This window comes from Podarcis cretensis (genome assembly GCF_951804945.1).
Source record: "Podarcis cretensis genome assembly, chromosome: 1".
Lineage (NCBI taxonomy): Eukaryota > Metazoa > Chordata > Lepidosauria > Squamata > Lacertidae > Podarcis > Podarcis cretensis.
This window is the reverse complement of record NC_137170.1, coordinates 33,308,555-33,317,306: the sequence shown is the minus strand read 5'-3', so window position 1 is coordinate 33,317,306 and position 8,752 is coordinate 33,308,555. Positions and strand designations below refer to the sequence as shown.

Sequence of the window (8,752 nt, the reverse complement as noted above, 5' to 3'; positions counted from 1 at the left end):
CCTAAATTCACAAGTAAGTAAGCTAAGAACCCTACCTGCCCGCGGACTGTCTCGCCAGAGTGGTGCATGCTCTAGTTATCTCCCGCTTGGACTACTGCAATGCGCTCTACGTGGGGCTACCTTTGAAGGTGACTCGGAAACTACAACTAATCCAGAATGCGGCAGCCAGACTGGTGACTGGGGGCAGCCGCCGAGACCACATAACACCGGCCTTGAAAGACCTACATTGGCTCCCAGTATGTTTCCGAGCACAATTCAAAGTGCTGGTGTTGACCTTTAAAGCCCTAAACGGCCTCGGCCCAGTATACTTGAAGGAGCGTCTCCACCCCCATCGTTCTGCCCGGACGCTGAGGTCCAGCGCCAAGGGCCTTCTGGCGGTTCCCTCATTGCGAGAAGCAAAGCTACAGGGAACCAGGCAGAGGGCCTTCTCGGTAGTGGCGCCTGCCCTGTGGAACGCCCTCCCATCAGATGTCAAAGCAATAAATAACTACCTGACATTCAGAAGACATCTTAAGGCAGCCCTGTTCAGGGAAGTTTTTAATCCGTGATATTTTAGTGTATTTTTGGTTTCTATTATTATTATTATTATTATTATTATTATTATTATTATTATATTCTAGAAAGTCTTTATTATTCCGTGTTTTGGAAATGTAATGCTATTCAATCCCGGTCACACTTAGAATAGATCCATTGAAATCAAGGTACATAAGTCCTCTCTGATTATGACTTACTGGTATTTGGTTAGCACCCAGTGAAGGCCTGTTCAATGGATTTCTTCATCTCTTTTTAATAGTCAGTTGTTCAACATGCTAACATAACAAGGTTCTGGTTCATAATGAAGGCCACATAATGAATTCCTACAACTTTTCAGTTGGATGACTACTATAAAAGTGTGAATCCCTCTCGACCAAGGAATAGAAATGAATACATAAAGAATATGTAGCTGAAACAAATATTTTTCTTCAGTAGTGCATTTTTTCTAATCAGCAGATTTAGTTTCTGTAGGATAAAAACAAAACTGAATGCATGTGATGCGTCTTCGCAGTAAGACAGTAGCAGCTGCTATTTTGGCACCAAAAGACTGATGGAATTTACTGGCGTACTTCAAACATGCTGGTGGTTGCTATGGTATCCAAGCATGTCTGACACAGTTGTTCAAAAGCAACAAAGGTTTGTGCAATTTGTCTCACAGGACAGCAAATGATTTCTATGTGGTTGTGTGCCTTCGTGGTCCTTTTCCTTGGTGGGTGTTGTGAAAAGCCGAACCCTCTGAAGGATGAACTGCAGAAATCCAGTTTTGTGTTGTAAAAAAAAAAAAAAGAGCTTATTGTTTCAACAATGAGCTTGCTCCCTCTCGGATGTTTTCACAAATGTTTATTAGTTTCCTCACTTGTTCAGTGACATCCAGTTATTCAACCAATGCTATTTTGCAGCTTCAGGAGATGCAGAAAGTGGCAGCCTCTCTCTTGACAGCATAATCACAAGATGACATTACGCCAGTCCTTTAGAGTCTGCATTGGCTTCCTGTTTTCCCTCTGGGTACACTTCCATGTGCTACTTTTGACCTACAAAGGCTTGGAAGCAGCACCCCTAAGGGACCCCTTCATTCCTTTTGACACATTGCATTATCTTAGGTTGACCCAGAGCTGCCTTTTAATAATACATTTGCCTGTGCTGAGATAGGATGTCATGAATATGTAAAGTGGTGCCCTCGAGAGCTCTCTGATGGCTCCCCTTCCCCTGGAGACCCTCCAAAGGCCAGGCATCAGCATCTTTCAGATGTGTTCAAAACCCTGCAGATTTGGACTAGTCTGCAATGGCAGGCGTATGAATTCATGGAACGGAGCTAACAATTGTTAACATGTCTCTATGTCTCTATTCAGATTCAGCTGGCTTTTCCTGTATATCTGGCTATGTTTTAGGCACAGGAATTCATTCGGAGCACTTTTAAAAAATGCACATTCCTCGTTTTATTCCTTGTTTTATGGTCGTGGCTTTTGCAATGTTACCCGGCCAATGTCTTTGAGACTGGTTGGACAAAAAAAATTAAGAAATAAATGATCAAATCCTGCTAGTTTGCATGTATTTGAATCATTGGAGAAGCATAGAGCTTGGACTGTGACACACTCGATACCTCTCTCTATTTTTTCCTTACTATTTTTTTCATACCAGCCCGATTTTCAAGCAATGTAAGATTCCAGGGGTTACAGACACAGAAATCAAGCACGTCTTTCCCTCACAGGCTTCAGCCTGCAGCCTCCGTCTAACTTCTAGCTCACAAACACTTCCACTCTGGCTTTTGCCCTTCTAACTACCAGCTGATTGAGGGAGGGAGGCCCAACCAATTGATCTCTGGCACAGAGCCACCTCCTTTGTTACCTTAACAACCCATACATAGGACATTACCAAGAAGCTGGCTGGCTATTCCAACAATTGGATCCTTGCTGGATCCAGGAAATAGAAGGGACTCAGGCATACAGCCTAACCACAGCAACATCATGTTTTATTTATATTTCTGGTATTAACATGTTTCTTTGAGTAAAACAGTACAGCTATTCCCTTTTACATATGACTTCTGGCTCCACACCCAATTTCATTCCTTTTCAGTCTTGGGAATAGCTGAAGAGATGGATTCCTCCTTCCCACTCGCATTTCCAAGCCATCGCTTTTGGAAACTCCATAGCACAGCTGAGCCGAGCTGAAAGCTGAGCAGAACAGAGTTTGAAGTCAGTGCCTAGCAGCTGATCGGTGCTGATTTCAAACTCCCTGGGATCAACAAACTACTGAGTTTGTCATGAGGAACTCCACACAGCTGCCGCTGCAGAAAGAGGAGCTTGAAGTCAGGGTTGCTGATTGGCATTAAAGTCACTTGGCTGGATTACAAAGGGGGAAAATGGGTCGCCTGGAGTAATAGTGGTGTTAGGTGATTGGCAGGTGGGCAAGACCCACCCACCGCTCAAAATGACCCACCTAAGGTGGGGGAACCTAGGATTTCGCCTGCCAGCCTGATCCAGAAATAGATTGTTGTGTGCAAATAAATCCTTAAAAAATACTTTGCATTTGTATAGCACTTCTGAGTATTCAAAACCCTATCTGCAACACCTCAATGTCACACTGATCCAAGAAGGGAGATGCATACAATCTGATGCAGAACTCAGTACTCATGGTACCCACAGAGGAATATGCTGGAAACCACCAGCTACATGCAATAAAAGTAGACACAGACAATATTCTGAAACAGCTGAAGAAAATTTGAAACAGGAGTAGCTGCCTGTGGTATATATAATCCGGTAAACACATTTTGCACAACACAATGTGCAAAATCTCTCTGATCAGAATCGATAGTGGGAGGGAAAAAAAGTACACTACAGAACCCTTTCTCAAACTACTTGCATCAAATTGCGACCTTCCACTCTCAAAGGGACTTTTGACCAAGCAGACATGGCCCTAACAGAAGGGGGAGATGAAGAAATGTTCACTAGTTCCCCCTTCGACCTGCAGCCCATGAAAATCTGCTCCAGGTCATTGGGCAGGGGACTCCAGAACAATATTGTTAGAGAATTGGGGAGGGGGGAGGTAAAGGTAAAGGACCCCTGACAGTTAAGTCCAGTCACGAACGACTCTGGAGTTGCAGCGCTCATCTCGCTTTACAGGCCGAGGGAGCCGGCGCTTGTCCACAGACAGTTTTTCTGGGTCATGTGGCCAGCATGACTAAACTGCTTCTAGTGCAATGGAACACTGAAACCAGAGCAGCGCACAGAAACGCCGTTTACCTTCCCTATTTATCTACTTTAACTGGAATGCTTTTGAACTGCTAGATTGGCAGGAGCTGGGACTGAGCAACGGGAACTCACTCCGTCGCGGGGATTCGAACCACCAACCTTCTGATCGGCAATCCCAAGAGGCTCGGTGGTTCAGACCACAGCACCACCCACGTCAGAATTGGGGGGGGGGGTTCCCCTAAACACTGAGAACGAATAAATACTAGAATTTTGATGAATCGGGATATGGATTAAAGTACAGAACTGTGCCAGACAGGGAATTAAGGAAATTCCTGGGGTGGATTATGTAAACCAGCCTGGCTGGTTGGGGGAAGAGCAGACCTGTTAGCATTATAAAAATGTGTTGGTGGGCCATAGAAGGATCCTTTGACCTGGGGAGTAAGATGTCACAAAGGTAGTCGGCTGTGTGTTTAAGGGGGCAGGTAAAGGGAGTTTCAAAGTATGGATTCCTGGGAAGAAGGAGGAGGGAGTAAGGCAGGAAAGGTCTCTGCACTGCTGTAGACCATGCTGTAAGATCTGGACTCCCTCTTTGCAAACTGAAGGTGTAAATAGACACACTAACCCTATTTCATAAAGCACGACAGTCTCCGCCATGTCTTCTGTTCTCCAAAGCGAACGGCCACTGCTTGGCAGAGAGAGGAACAGGCACTAGGCTTTTGTTACAATATGGAAGTTGGTGTGGGTAACCACAGGAAGAATCAGAATTGGATTCAATCCACTGCCACCCTCCAGCCTTAGGGCAAGGTTATATATGCAATGGAACCAACTAGTAAAACTTTTCATGGACTACCATTTCAAGCTGCAGATGGAGCGTTTGAATGCTGTCACATTAAAAATGTTTCCTTCATATAGAAATCTAGCAGTTCAGGAAGAAAGGACCATACAGCAAACTATTCTTCCCAGCATGCTATTTTTCTATGGTCAGAGGATGTCTTCCCACCCCCATGGATGAACATTCAAATTCCACCAGCAGCATAAAGTGGTATACAGTGGTACCTCCAGTTGCGGACGGGATCTGTTCCAGAGCTCCAGTCGGATCCCGAGGTTTCTGCAACTGGAGGGACCACTTCTGCGCACGCACGGTGGTACAGTGCTTCTGCACATGTGTGTGCGGCAAAAACCCAGAAATATACTTCCGGGTTTGCTGGTTACATATCCCAAAGTTTACGTAAACGGAGAGATACGTAAGTGGAGGTACAACTGTAGTCCAGAACAGTTTTATCATCTGATTCTGAGGATGGGTCTCATCATCCTTTGGGAACATAGCCAGTTTTCTTGCATTCATCTCATTGAAGTGAGTCCTTAATTTGTGCTTGGGAGTCAAGCTATTTAAACATACAAACAAGCCAAGCACTTGTGGAGATTGCAAGCGGCAGGGGGTTTGGAGAGGTATCTTTCTGCAGTGAAAACTGCTTGTCATAGAATTACTCTGAACAACTGGATGCGAGGCACAGAGGGAATGTTTTGCTCAAATGCTTTTGCAAAGTGATCGTCATCCAAGAAGGCAGGGAGAATGCCACTTTCTCCATCAACATGAATGAGAAAGCACTGGGACACTTTCACTCTCGTCACTGTATCCTGTCAAGACCCTAAGTGAGAGAGATTGCATCTGTATAGGTAAATCTGGGTTATTAGACAGGGGCCTTCTGGAATCTGTGCTTTTTACACTTCAGATGTGCATGGGGATGTCTCGCCAGTAGCTTCTAGCAGCAACTACCAGCACAATCCAATGACATTATTATATTTGCAGACAGCTCAATGTTTCCCTGTAGGCAGCGTGCAGCTGCAGCTGCACTTCACAGAGTGGGTCATTCCTGCACATTATCAGATAGTAAGGCCTGTGTACTCCTGGAGGTGGTTGGAAGATGGATGGCGACTAACAGATTGAGGATGAATCCTGACAAGACAGAAATACTGTTTTGGGGGGACAGGGGGCGGGCGGGCATGGGGGACTCCCTGGTCCTGAATGGGGTAACTGTGCCCTTGAAGGACCAGGTGCACAGCCTGGGAGTTCTTTTTGGACTCACAACTGTCCATAGAGGCACAGGTTAATTCTGTGTCCAGGGCAGCTGTTTATCAGCTCCATCTGGTACGCAGGCTGAGACCCTACCTGCCCGTGGACTGTCTCGCCAAAGTGGTGCATGCTCTAGTTATCTCCCGCTTGGACTACTGCAATGCGCTCTACGTGGGGCTACCTTTGAAGGTGACCTGGAAACTGCAATTAATCCAGAATGCGGCAGCTAGACTGGTGACTGGGAGTGGCTGCCAGGACCATATAACACTGGTCCTGAGAAATCTGCATTGGCTCCCAGTACATTTCCGAGCACAATTCAAGGTGCTGGTGCTGACTTTTAAAGCCCCAAACGACCTCAGACCTGTATACCTGAAGGAGCGTTTCCGCCTCCATCATTCAGCCCGGACACTGAGGTCCAGCGCCGAGGGCCTTCTGGTGGATCCCTCATTGCAAGAAGTGAGGTTACAGGGAACCAGAGGGCCTTCTCGGTAATGGCGCCCGCCCTGTGGAATGCCCTCCCATCAGATGTCAAGGAAATAAGCAGCTATCCTATTTTTAAAAGACATCTGAAGGCAGCCCTGTTTAGAAAAGTTTTTAATATTTAACGTATTGTTCTTAACACTCGATTGGGAGCTGCCCAGAGTGGCTAGGGAAACTCAGCCAGATGGGCGGAGAATAAATAATAAGTTGTTGTTGTTATTATTATTATTATTATGCACGTCTCCATTCTTCTTTACTGCTCTCTCAACAATATTGCATCTTGCTGAGACTATAGCTGACCGTGGAGTGGAGGAGGGGGACGGCTGTGATGATGTGCCAGCTTTTCTGGTTTGCCAGTGCCTTTGGGTGTCTTGCCTTCATATCAACTGCTGGCTGTAGGTCTTGAGATCCCTAAGTGAGGAGGCTTCTGTATGGTCCCTACTCTGAGGCACCACTGCCCATGTGTTCAACCTCTCCCTCTGGGCCTAGACCACAGAACTCTCCAGAAGGAAGCAGAGGAGGGGTCTCCATTTCTACTCCCTCTTATCATTCCTGGATGCTCAGAGTGAGCAGGCAGCAAGAGGAGGAGCTCCGAGATCAGGAGACCTCAGAGATGGGCAATGGGCCCCCTGCAGATGTGTGGCTTTCAACAGGTGCCCTGCAATGGCTACTCCTGACACCGACCCTGTTCATACCAGGTAGTGTGGCACACTCTGCTCCAGCTGCCCCTTGCATACATTACATAAGAATGGGAAAACTAATGTATATTTGACTCCAACAAGTATTTGAGTTTTAAATGTATACTTTTACAAGGGCAGCAAGATCAAAGAGAGATAATACTTCACTGTCTAGAAGAACAGTATCTCCATTTTTCTCTGACTAGAGAAGTATGTGCGATAGCTCCAACCGGAGATTGCTTGTGGATTACCGTAAGATCCCAGATTTTAACTAAAAGTTAAAACCCACGCTATGTGTTTTCAGATTTTGATAACCCAATCAGTACAAGCCAGAAGTTTCATTTAGGCCTGTAGACTGCATAAACAATTACCAAAGAAAGTTAGAATTAAAAAAAAAAAAAAATCAGCATTTCTGGAGCTGTTTGAAGAGTAAAATGCCATATTATGTCAGTACACAGCATGCAGCAGCAACTCCCATCAATTAGAAAGCTGTTTTCTTTTTCACCAGTGATAGGAAATGTTTTATTTAAAATCACACAGGGAGCTAAAATCAAAAACATAAATCACCTGCTATAGGCAAGTACTATCATTTTTAGCCTGCAAAAATTATGGAATAAGAATGGGCACCCCTCAGGCCTCTGGGCCAAATGCAGCCCCCACCCCCAGACTTTCTGACTGGGCCTCAGGCCTATAGGCCACCCCCCTTCTCCCAGGGCTGCAGCCTTCACTAGCCCTGCTGTGCACCCGGTGGAATATATCTTTCTATGCATGTGTAGAAAAGTAGCCTACTGTAAGAAAGTAAAGCAAACATTTGTTTCTCCACCTACTTTTGCTCCCGATCCCACCCACTTCTGGCATGTGGCCCCTAGAAGGTTTCTCGGAAGGAAATGTGGCCCTCAGACTGGAAATGTCGCACCCTAGATGTAGGATATCAGGCAAAGCTAACGCTGGGTGATTCTGAGCTTTGGAATCAGAGCCAAGATTTAGAAAAGATAAAGAAACAATTGAGGGGGAAAGCAGCTGAATCACAGAAAGGATTAAAGTCAGAAAAAAATCAGGGCTGGGTCATGAGTCTGAGGTGAGTCAGGACCAGAAACTCTAGCCAGCCTGCCCATGAGGCGAGATGATCTGGTCACCTCCGCTGATCTGGGCTTCTCTGCCACCGTTCACTGCCTCCTCCTCTTGCACCCAGCTGCCTCCTTTGCAATTATTGTTCTCAATGACCACTTACAGAGCAGCAGATAACTCGGTTAAATTAATGGAGGAATTAGTATATCTGTTAAGAACTAAGAAAAACTTTCTCATAGGCTCAACATACAGAGGCTTTTAAAAAAGGAAACAAATGGTCTAGAATTTGTATAACTGGGTTTAGAAGAAGAAGAAGCATAGCTGTCAACTTTTCCCTTTTCTTGCAAGGTATCCTATTCGGAATAAGGGAATTTCCCTTTAAAAAAGGGAAATGTTGACAGCTATGAGAAGAAGACAAACTCTATAACAGATTATCAGTTATTTCTCTTAAGTTTCATACAAAAGAACAGTCCAAATAATATTTATCGGATTTTTTTTTCTAACTCTAACAGTGAATCTTAAACACTGCTTACTCAGAAGCAAGTCCCACTTTGTTCAATATGTCTCTTTAGGATTTCAGCCTGAAAAATCTTAGTAAGATCACTGGGAAATAATTGAAATAGTTTAAAAATATTTATACTGTCAAGTCTTTTCCTAGCTGGAGTCAAAGTTAGCCATTATTCCAAATGCATTTGCTCTGTCCGATTAAAATAGACACAGAAGCCACAGAA

At 45.0% G+C, this 8,752-nt stretch overlaps 1 long non-coding RNA gene across 1 annotated transcript; it reads right to left on the bottom strand.

The window, feature by feature from the left end:
- Positions 1-2,486: 2,486 nt before the first annotated feature.
- LOC307204517 lies at positions 2,487-8,139 on the bottom strand. The gene is made up of 2 exons (XR_013833724.1): positions 7,781-8,139; positions 2,487-2,705 (listed from the first exon to the last, which is right to left on the bottom strand). It is a non-coding gene; the product is annotated as an uncharacterized lncRNA (long non-coding RNA).
- Positions 8,140-8,752: the final 613 nt, after the last annotated feature.